Source organism: Euprymna scolopes, chromosome 8 (assembly GCF_053919585.1).
Source record: "Euprymna scolopes isolate OS-2025 chromosome 8, ASM5391958v1, whole genome shotgun sequence".
NCBI lineage: Eukaryota > Metazoa > Mollusca > Cephalopoda > Sepiida > Sepiolidae > Euprymna > Euprymna scolopes.
In genome coordinates this window covers 90,986,646-90,999,388 of record NC_136489.1, presented here as the reverse complement: position 1 = coordinate 90,999,388, position 12,743 = coordinate 90,986,646, and positions in this window count along the sequence as shown.

The window sequence follows — 12,743 nt, the reverse complement described above, 5'->3', positions numbered from 1 at the left end:
ATAAAAACTAGACCATAATTACATGGCAACTACGTTACTAACTCAACTTTCGAGATTTAGAGAAGTATCTTGACAAAACACACGACTATCTATTTATCACATCAAGTAAAGCACACTTCTGTTCTTAGAACTTAATTATTGAATTAAAATAATATAAAACGAAAGACCTATACCCTCAAATTACATCATATAGAAAAGCCACAGTGTGTTATCTCTTAAAAGTAATCATCAAAGTTAAAATAAACGTTGCTCAGTTTGAAGTGTAATTGTGCTACACACACGGACGCACGAACACACGCACCACACACACACACACACACACACACACACACACACACACACACATATATATATTAGTGTGTATTTTTTTAGATGTTCATATTGGAAAGCTTTCCAATATGAACATCTAAAATTATACATAACTGTTTTGGCCTGATAAGTTACATATTACTGCATAACGAAACATTGTCATACCAGTGTCGCAAAACCGGTGCATGTCTGTATAAATAAATGTTGTTAATAGCAACACCATTTGCTTTTGAGCACTATTATGTAAACTCAGTTGATATTCTTTTAGGTTTCATTCCTAACATTGACTATTATATATATATATATATATATATATATATATATATATATTTGTAGTCATCGACATACAGTCCTGTTTCGTTGTATCACAAGTCATCAGTACCGCTAGATTAGCATCTCTCTATATTGTGTATAATGAGTTATAACAGGTTCATAGTTTATATTTGCATTATCCAGCACCAATGGAAATTCTATGAAACTAGCATGAGAAACGAAAGAAAGTAAACAACAACACCACCACTAACAACAACAACAACAACAACAACAACAACAACAACAACAACAACTACTACTGCTGCTACTACTACTACTACTACTAGTAGTAGTAGTAGTAAGTACAACCACCGACACTGCTACTCACAATGATCACTTATATAATAGAGCGCAGTGAATTTAATATGAAGAATCCTTACAATACCGGACGCACAAATATGTAACATACTAATCATAATCCTTAAACAATGATCTACAGCAGTCTATCCCAGAGAATCGTTTTCGTTATTTGGTGTTGTGTATCGGTACTAATGTGACGTTGTACACCGATACGCACGCGTAAACATGAAGACACCCGGAATCCAACAAGTTGTAAAAGTACGTCCCAAGAACATAGAACAAGTAAACTCTTTTTGTGTAAACAGCGACAGTTATTTCCCGAATAAAACGTGATCGTACTCTATTCTCTCTGCTATCTCTCCTCTAGACCGTCTCTAACGTGATTTCGAACGTGCTCTCGAACGTGCTTACAAACGTGCTCGCGTATGTGCTCTTCTGTCAGTGCACATGTTTTTTTTTTTTTTGTATAGTCATGTTTCCTATTGTGACGTCGTTTCGCACACGGCTCGGCATTGGCATCTGCGCGTCCGCGCTCTGTTATACACCTATCAGTCGAGGATCCTTCCGCGACACTCAGCCCGGCAGAAACTAAGCCTTTACTGTGGCCTTTTATGTGTTGGGCGGGATATGTTTATAGAAATCGCTCAAGACAAGGCATAGAACCACTTCATATAACGAGCTAACTACACAAAAGATCAACACCCAGCCAACGGTAAGTATGACATAGATAGATTTGGATAAAAAAACAGCAAGTATTCCCCCTTTGTCGGAAAATCGCCTATTAAATGTGAGATCAAAATAAGGGAAGCGAGTATTACGAGGTTTCGGAGAATATTGCCCTGGGCAGTCTACACTCTTTAAGGTAGCGTTTATTTATTAAAACGTCATAACCGATGAATACCGTAGAGACTGACCAGACTTCTTTTAGGATGCAAACATGTCCCTACTTTATGAACGTTGGGTTTATTCTCGCCACGTTCAATCCTTGTGCTAGGTCTTTCTGCGATCGATAGGAAGTAAATTCCGGTGTCATTTTCCCCGAGACGATAGGTTTCTTACTTTGCTGACACGTTTTATTCATACGGGATACGGCGTGTGAAGAGTCACAATCAACAAATCACCCCAGTTAATGACAACTGGAGATGCTTATGTAAATAGATATCTGCGAATGAATATTCCAATCGATGTAAAAGTTTCAGAGCTCAATATATCAACACTGAAACTTTTTCTGTCATTAAATTTCTCCCAAGAGCAGCAATACCGTGTTATTACAAATTAATAGTGATTGATTGACATCAGCTAACGCTGACAACGCAACAAAATTTCGAAAAAAACGAAAAAACAAAACAAAAAAAAAACGAACGGTAGCCAATGGCATATTATTAAAATTTACATTTAGAGATCATATTTTGGTTTTTAGGGCCAGTGAAATCTCATGCTAAAGCCATGATTTGTTAATCATTGCAGAACAATGTAGTATTATTAGTAAGTCAAGAGCTGTAATAAAGCATAACAGTGTTGCTAATTACAGTAGGGAATGATGAATTTGTCGCCCAAAAGAAAACAACAATCCAACTTATTTTAAAACTTTTATTGAATAAATCAATTCAGGTACCATCATTATGTAGTAGAGCTGACATCTATTCAATATAGTTTGAAAAATGGGGATTGTAAAATGTTTTTTACTCTTAATGGGGGTAGAGATTTATTTGCTGCCCACCTCAGCAAAATGTGGCACAAGGTCGGAAAGCGGGAAACCAGCAGGCTCCCTTAAAGTAGGGGCACTCCTGCAATTGTAAAAATTGCCTGAGTAACCCCGTCAGCATTCCTCAGTAGGGGCGCATCAGGCAATAAGCGACAAACTTACTCCATCGGAAAGCCCAGCGGCAAGACCTGGGAGGGTCGACCTCCTAGGTATTACCCAGGCGGCGTACCTCAGTCCGACAGGTGCTGAGCCGGTTCCCGGCCCTTCACCTGTCGGGCTGAGCGTCAAGTGACGAATCATTGACGAGTCCTACTACTCTGTCTCCCTGCAGTCGAAGCCGCTAGGACACCTTCCCCATCAGAGGACTAATGTGGGTATATATTTAATTGCAGCCCAAATCGGCAATATTTGGCACAAGGCCTGGAAAGTGGGATACCCGCAGGCTCCCCTAAAGGAGGGGCACTCCTGCGATTTTAAAAATTGCCTGAGTAACCCCGTCGACATTCCCCGGTCGGGGCGCCTCAGGCAGCAAGCAATAAACTTGCCTCACCGGAAAGCCCGGTGGCAAGGCCTGGGAGGGTGGACCTCCTAGGTATTACTCAGGCGGTGTACCTCAGTCCAACAGGTGCTGGTCCGGTTCCCGGCCCCTCACCTGTTCGGCTGAGTGTCAAGTGACGAATCCTTGACTTGTACTACCCTGTCTCCATGCAGCCGAAACCGCTAGGAGACATCCCATCAAAATGGACTTTTAGAGGAATGGATTCGCTAATCATTTTTATAACCGCCGGCTGTGCTAAACAACCAATGAAAACGTTTCAAAATTATTATAGAAATTGTCGAATTTTGGATTCAATCAGTTCGCCGTTAACTACGCCACGGAGCGCATTTGATTCTTGACCGCCATCTTGGTTACTGATCTGAACTACGCAGCCATCTTTGTTCAACACAATGTCTCAAAACTTAACAGGTATCACCACACATTTCAGCACATCTAGGTATACTTTCCAGTTGACTTTCAAGCTGACTTCGAAGATGTGCGATGGCATAATGTGGCCTTTACTTAAAACGACACAAAAGACCATACCCGTGGTCGGAAATCTTCTTAAGCTGTGCTCTCAAGCGAGCAACTGTCCGGCTTTGAATTTTGAGGGTGCTGACAATGATTCTGTTGTCATAACTTGGATCGGTAGAGCAAATGAGCTGTACGGCGCCGCATCTCTGATCCCGCTCGTTGAATACTGTGTAACTCTCAGACATCATAGGATCTTCCTATCCTTGTTGGAATTTGTACACGCCCGGCCAACAAAACAACAAAAAAAGGAAAAAGAAGAAACCCGGTTTTCATCATACTTGAATCATGTTTTCATCAAAATGGAATCATTTCGTCATTTCTAGTGCGGCAATTTTATCTTTCCATATATATATATATATATATATATATATATATATATATATATATATATATATATATATATAAATTTGGGTAGGTTATCCATTAAAAGACGTTGAGTGAAATTTGAAAATTAAATAATATATGTGTTACATTGAACACTTTAAAGCCAAATAGTTGCAATGCGAATTTATTTTTTACCTTTATAAAATAAAAGAATGTCTATTTTTAAAGAGATATATTTCGGAGATATACACCCCTTTTTCAATCTCTATATATGTCTATTTTTTTCGCTTATTCTTCGCCATGGTGTTGAATGGGAGAAATTGAGTTGAATCCACATGATGTTAGCTGCGGATTTATCTGTAGACTGATAATTACGCGTGGTCGCGCGTGGTTTGAAAATCTGGGTAGGTTATCCATTTAAATGCGTTGAGTGAAATTTAAAAATTAAATAAGATACGTTTTACATTGTACACTTTAAAGCCAATTAGCTGCAACTCGAATCTTTTACCTTTATACAATAAACAAATGTCTATATTTAAAGAGATATATTTCGGAGATATACACACTTTTTCAATCTATATATATGTCTATATTTTCACCCCCTCTTATTCTTCGCCATGGTGTTAAATGGGAGAAATTTAGTTGAGTCCACATGATGTTAGCTGCGGGTTTGTCTGTAGCTGGATAAATACGCGTGGTCGCGCGTGGTTTTAAAATTTTAGTAGGTTATCTATTAAAAGGTGTTGGGTGAAATTTGAAAATTAAATAAGATACGTGTTACATTGAACACTTAAAAGCCAAATAGATGCAACGGGAATTTTTTTACCTTTATAAAATAAACGAATGTTTATTTTTAAAGAGATATATTTCGGGAATATACACTGCTTTTTCAATATATATATATATGTCTATATTTCCCCCCCCTCTTATTCTTCGCCATATCTGTCTATTTTTCTTAGCCATGATGTTGAATGAGAGAAATTGAGTTGAGTCCACATGATTTTAGCTGCGGATTTGTCTGTAGCTGGATAAATACGCGTGGTTTGAAAATTTGGGTAGGTTTGTTTATTTTATAAAGGTAAATAAAAAACACGTTGCAGCTATTTGGCGTTAAAGTATTCAATGTACACATATCTTATTTAATTTTCAAATTTCTCCCATTCAACACCGTGGCGAAGAATAAGAGGAAAAAATATAGACATATATATAGATTGAAAAAGGAGTATATATCTCCGAAATATATCTTTTTAAAAATAAACATTTGTTTATTTTATAAAGGTAAAAATAAAATCGTGTTGCAGCTATTTGGCTTTAAAGTGTTCAATGTGACACACATATTATTTAATATATATATATATATATATATATATATATATATATATATATATATATACATACATATATATATATATATATATATATATATATATATATATATACATACTAGTAGGGAGGTCGGTGTTACCGGGATTGCATTATGATGAATGGATGTTTCAAACTCCCATATTTCTATTTTCATAGAAATCGGTGAATACTTCCATTTTGCAATCAAATCGATTGATTGCCTGCTCTAGTTTGGGAAATATCGTTGTGTATTTGGGAAAGTTTTAGATTCCTTCCCTTAGTCCACGGTACATTTTAGTCTAAAGTATACTGTAGAGAACCTACTGTTAGTTTATAAAATTATTTATATATAATTAAAATGATAAATGTAAAAGTCAAGTATCATGCTTCAATTGTGCTCTAAACAGAAACCTTCATTTTGAACGACGCCCCTATCATATCAAAACACCTACGATTTATTTTATATGCCTGGCTTACGGTTTGTGCGGTATGATGTCTTGAATTAAAATTAAAAATTAAAAAATCCAAGTATCATAGTGCAATTGCGATTAAACAGAAACATTCATTTCGAAAGCGCCTTTGCCATACCATACAGTTTAATTTATATGCCTGGTCTTTTGGCTTGTGTTGTAATAAAACTTCTGCAATGCACTTGTAATGTTAGGCTGTATAAGGTGTTTACTTTGGTCAAAATCGCTTGTTCTTTTTGTCATCGGATTATTTCGATTATCGATTATCGATACTTATGGATGACATCCCGATGCAAAAATCATCCAACAACACTGACAGGTCCATTAAGTACCTACATGTGAAATTTCATAAAAATTGGCCTAGCCGTTTTCGAGTCCATATGAAACAGACCCACACGCACAAAGACAAGTTCAATAATAGTGTATGTCTATCTATCTATCTATCTATCTATCTATCTATCTATCTATAATAGTAGAGATATATAATATTAGAGATATATGAGATTGACAGAGAAAGATTTGATATATGAGAGCAAGAGAGGATTAAGACAATGAGGCAGTAAGAGAGAGAGAGAGAGAGAGAGAGAGAGAGAGGGAGAGAAGAAAAACGATGTTAAACCACAGGACCAAAAGTGTTAAAATAGGCGGATAAAAAAATCAAATATGTTCATAAACGTGCAATTATTTATGAACTCATCTGGAAATAAAGATTTTTTACAGAGTAAAATAAAGGAAAGACATCAGGAAAGAAGTAGAAGATAGGAGAAGGACGGAAAATATATCTAAAATTATAGCTTTGAACTTTAATAAAACGTAATAACCCCGAGGAAGAGGTGAAGACATTTTAAAAGATACTACAAAAAATGGCTGGGAAATTATGCGGAAACATATACACGCTCACAAGAATCAATTCAATATCATGCGCACCCCCGAACACGTGTTATTATGTGTGCGTGTGTACATTCAAGGGTGTATTAATTTCTTGCAACGCACGTGTGTGTCCACTCTTCAATGTTTTTATTTATATATACATACACAATAATCCTATCAATCATGTTCACACCTACGTGTTTAAATGAATACATACACGTATACAAAAATGCTCTTTCTTTATTTATATGAAGATACGTCCGAGCATTACAAAGCATGTAGATTCATATAAATATGTATATAAATGTACAGTTGTACGTACACACGTGTGCAAATATGAATACGTATATATATATATATATATATATCCATAATTATATATTTATATATACTCAAGCAAATACACACACATGCGTACACATATCTCTCTGTTTATATATATATATATATATATATATATATATATTTATATATATATATATATATATATATATATATATATTCATATAAGTATGTGCAGAGAGAAATAAGGAGAAACGAAAGAAAGGGGGTTTAGAGAAACTTACACCGTTACTGGATAACATAATAACCTATGTTTATGAATATTGACCGAAATGTACACTAGGAATATCCATAAATACCATAGCTAAATAATCATAATCATATGGTAAAGTAGCAGTATTTCTCTGAGTGATAAAAATATATTCAAAATGCAACAATTTATATTTATTCATACGCACACACATATAAATGTATATATATATATATATATATATATATATATATATATATATAATAGAATAACAATAACAATAACAAAGACTTTCGCTGTCGAGGACTACCCTTGACCGTAACCAGTTATACAGTCCTTTTGAAATTTTCATTTCTATTTTTTTCGTTATGTACTGAATATTTGTTAATGATACCTATATGAAATATGTTCCTCATTAAATTTTAAAGATTTTCCATTCTGAAAGGTTTTGTTAAAAAATTCAAATTTTCTCATTATTCAGACCTGTATTACAAAGAGGAAGTTGCAAAAAATGAGTTGTGGTGTGAGGAGAAATACAAACTGAAACATGGAGAATATTCAGACTTATAATAATACAAAGAAGGGGTTGCAAAAATTAGTTGCGGTGTAAGGAGAAATACAAACTGAAATAGAGAGAAGGAGAGTTTTAAAATATAATCTTAAAAAGATAAGATACATGTTAGAAAAGCATTTCATCCAAGGCATGAAAATTGTTAGACAAAATGTTTATGTAATGTACATTTTGTTGCAATTTAAATATATTATTTTTCATCTAGCAATTAATGATATAGATATAAAATTTTCAATATTTTTTTAAAGTGCAACAGAATGTACATTACATAAAATAAAACCAAGGTAATTTTTTTATTCAATTTAAATAAAATTTTTATACCTTACTTTGTAAAAATTATAAAAGTGCACTTTGAAGATAAATAAATTTCAAATTGAATATTGTACCTTTATTTTTAAAGCCTATAGTAAAAAAAATTTGTTTAACAATTTTCATGCTTTGGATGAAATGCTTTTGTAACTTGTATAAACATGCCTGTTCTATCTAAGTATGTATCTGTATGTGTGTATAAATGCGTGTATAAATATACGTAGAGGTATATTTGGATGTATCCATTTATTTACTCTTTCACGAGGGCAGAGTCAGGCAGAAAATAATTTATTATTTAATGTGGAGAATCCAGATCTCCAAACGGGCAATCGGAATTGTGAAAACCTATACGTTGTCTCAGTCTAGTATGATTTATCTTCTATTAACTGAAGATACATTGTTCTCTAAAAACAAATAGCTCGTTTTGATCTAAGTCAATTATATTTATAAATGGATATATAAATATGTATTTACATATGTAAACATGTTACATGTAATAATATGGAGACATCTTTCTCTCTCTCTCTCTCTTTCTCTCTCTTTCTCTCTCTCTCTATATATATATACATATATATATGTGTGTGTGTGTGTGTGAGTGTGTTTGTGTCTGTTTTGTAATAAACATGTGCATACACGAGAGCGTTTCAAAATTAATCTGTTCTACTTTTCATTCGCCTGAATGGATCAGTATGGATTGCAAATTGTATTGCTATATTAACTCAACTTGTGCATTCATGACCTAAAATTTCTCTGATAAAGATATTTGAGCGTGACCTCCTAGAAAAGCACTTTCTGTTATGCATTTGCGTAGAAGCTTCGATGCCTCATCGAATTCCTGACAAAAGTGCATTATGGATGGTGGTTACTATATCGAAAAATAAATTCTAAAGCATTAAGGCTGTAATAGTACTACTCCATTCTCTGTAGACTTTTAACTTTTTGAGAGCGAAAAAAAAGGAGGCTTCACTTTTGGAACGAGCATAGGATGGCAAAGCGCGCTTTGGACGTTAATGCGTGCTGAAATTTAGAATGATGGTGACCATGTGAAAATGCAAATTCTGATGTACAGCATGTTCAAAAAGTCACTATATGGTTTTGAACTTAAACAGATATTTTTCTGTAATTTTAATACAATCTGAGGAAATCATTGGAAAAAATAAAAAAGCAAGTCTAAAACAATTTTCATGAAAAATAATGTCTTTAAATATTGCCAATTTTCAGCTTCACATATTTGTGCTCTTTCCAAAACATTATTCATAAAAACTATCAGAATATTTTTTTGCGATTTAACTCCATTATTTAGTTCCTGATTGTTTCCTTCAATTCTTCCAGGATTTGTGGTTTGTTAAAATAGACTCTTTCTTTAAGATATCCCCACAACAAAAAGTCGAAGATAGGCAAGTTTGGTGGCCATTTGACATTGCAATGGAGAGATAATGTTGTCGCTAAAGCGTTGCCTGATTTAGGCAAAACAATTTCAAAACTTGTGTACGTTATTCAATGCTATACATATTTCTAATTTGGTACCAAAATATTATCTGTAAAATACCTGGAATAAAGATAAAGTAATTATTAATGGCAAAATCACGAATATTTCGAACTCTCCAGTGACTTCTTGGACAGCCTGTACAATAAGTCATTTGTTTAATGTTACCAGTCATGGGGCTACTCATGCCTTTGTAACTTTTCAAATCTTTGTGTTATAAGAAATAGAAAGCTATTTTTTTATACAAATCTCGTCTAAATATGTGTACATATATACATGTTTATTAAAATTCATATTTATATCATTGTGTTTATAGTTTATTTACACTTCGGTATACGCATTTGCATATGTATGCACATATGCAGTAATGTACATATACTTTATATAAATATTTATATATATATATATGTATATGTTTATATAAATATATGGAAGTATCTATTCGTATATATATACATATCCATATTAATATATATATATATATGTTTATATAAATATATGGAAGTATCTATTCTTATTTATCCATACATATATATATATATATATATATATATGTGTATTATATACGCATACATATGTATGTGTATGTTCTACGTATAAATATATTACGTTAAAAAAGGACGTTGAACCTATTTTGTAGCAGATAAAACAACGCACCGAAAAAAATTAAAATTTTCCATTTTATTTTTGTATTAAATTTACGAATGGCATTAATATTGAGTGTAGCTATAGTTCGACGTTAATAATGCATTTTAAAACATAGCTGAGTTTATTTTTCAAGTCAGAGTTACATATACAATTAGCTAATCGATTGCGCTTACCCTAAGCTACAGACACTAACATAAAATAATATTGTAAAAGTCAAAGAAATAATAGTAATTTTTTGCGATATACATACGCATTTAATATCATGAATGCGTTTCTCTCTTTGATGTAGGCAGATTGAATGTGAAATGCTTTAGGTTTCATGATACAAAGTTATGTTTCAGTCATATATGTCTTATTGACCTTTGCTTAAAACTGAGTTGCAGACAATGATCATCACATTCTTAGAAAAAAAAATATGAACACAACCGCGGTTCGTATTTATTCCATAATACGCCGAACAAACCCCATCGTCTATCAATATCTTACAAACATTGTCTCTAGGAATGGCCCACTTGACAATAAAATATGAGCCTGAATATGAAAAGGAAACTAACTTGTGATATGACTAAGGCTATGAAAACAGCATATTATTTTCATTGTTTAGCATCTCGAGTGTGTATCCGTTGCTATCTCATATGCTTTGATGTAGAGTGATGAGGTTCACGATTGATTAACTGTGTTTAACTGTGTCGGATATATACCCGAGAGTCAAAACAATGAAAATAATATTCCGCTGTCATAGATTTAATAGTACTACTCCATATGAATATTTAAATTGTAAAATTACCTTCCTATCTTGATAAAGAAAACACTAAAATACTATAATATCATAGAACTAAGCTAATTTTTCTACGATTTAAAAAAAATGACAATTTAAAACAGAGACAACGCATGTATGATCTTCTCCCCGACGTTATTTATGTTTCATTGTGATGATCTGTTGACAGAAGGAAAAATAGAAATATTTCATCCAATACCAGTAGGCGCAGGTAAAACGTGAACAAATTCCACGGAATCTTTCACATTTTTTCGAATGGCTGGAAATACTCAATGCTTCGCCAAAACTATGACCGGCATTTTTTATACTGACGCCATCACTAGATGGGTTGCTTACCACAGATTAATAGAGGCCCATCTACCCCCGAGAGAAGGATAGACCGCGCCAGTTTTCCAACCTTGTATTTTCAGCTCGCGATACATACAGCCTCGCCTTCCCAAATGGTCACCCATCTGGTACTGACCAGGCTTAAAGTTGCTTAACTTCGGTGATCTGGCGAGAACTGATGTGTCAATCTTATTGCGTTGTATTACAGATAAAGGCCAATAATATGTTATATAATGTAGAAGAAAAATTAAGTATATGCTGACGAAATTAGTGCTATATTACTATGGTAGTTCGACAAAGTGATTGTAAGGAATGATATCAGGAGTAAAAAAAAAAATAAATGCTGAGGGACAAGTCCATAAAATACATAAGAAACAATAATAAGTACTTGCTAGAATAAAGTCACTCACGGTACGATGTGTATATGAATGGACTCCCGGTAGTAAGTAAGTATGAATAAAATTAGTTTGTTATTTTTAGACAAGTTCTGTGTTTTACACGTATTTAACCAAAGCAAGGCATATTGTCACTTGGACGTAAGGGACTACTCTGTGGGAACACATCTACAGTGGGACTAAGCTGAAAGTTAAGGATTAAAAAAAAACCCCGCGTGTTTTACGTGCAGTTAAGCAGAAAAAAAGGTAGCGAATTGAAAAGTCGAGCAATATGAAGGAAGAAGTTAATAGAGTAAACAACTGTTCGTAATGTAAGGACCTCACCAGTGATTGAATGGTTTTGCTGTTTGATAAAATTGTCATGAAGTGTTATATGTCGGCAGATTGCACAAGTGTTATATGTTCACCAGTACATATTCCATTGGAAGGAAAACTTTAGCAGGACGATTGAAACATAATAAATATGACTAGGGTTATTATCGTAAAGTAGGCTCGTAACTACGACAATAACAAATTATCAGTGACAGGTTTTCTTGCAAACCTGGAAGTTAAGACATGGTTTATTGAATGAAATTCGCGGCATCACAAGCATTTCATCTGAGTCCAAGAAGGCTTGTAATACTTTATCTATTATGATAATTTTAACGACATTTTTATAGCCATTTTCTGAAGCGTTCATCATCTTGTGATGAAGTAACATAGAGAAAATATACTCACCGTTATTATTATTTTAAGACAATCACATTTGGCATAATTATTAATCAAGTATAGAAATGATGTTAAAATTTGTACTTGTCCCAAAACTAAACATTTAGCATTGCATGGTAATGATCAGTTGAGTAATCTCCAGAAAATAACTAACATCCTCCTCTACAAATTGGTGTAGGTGCTAATGATAAGATAACCTTTAGATCACCGTCGACTAAGGTCGATTATTTTATGTTTACTTTAATAATGTTTATTTTATTGCAATATCTATAAAAGTGAGAAT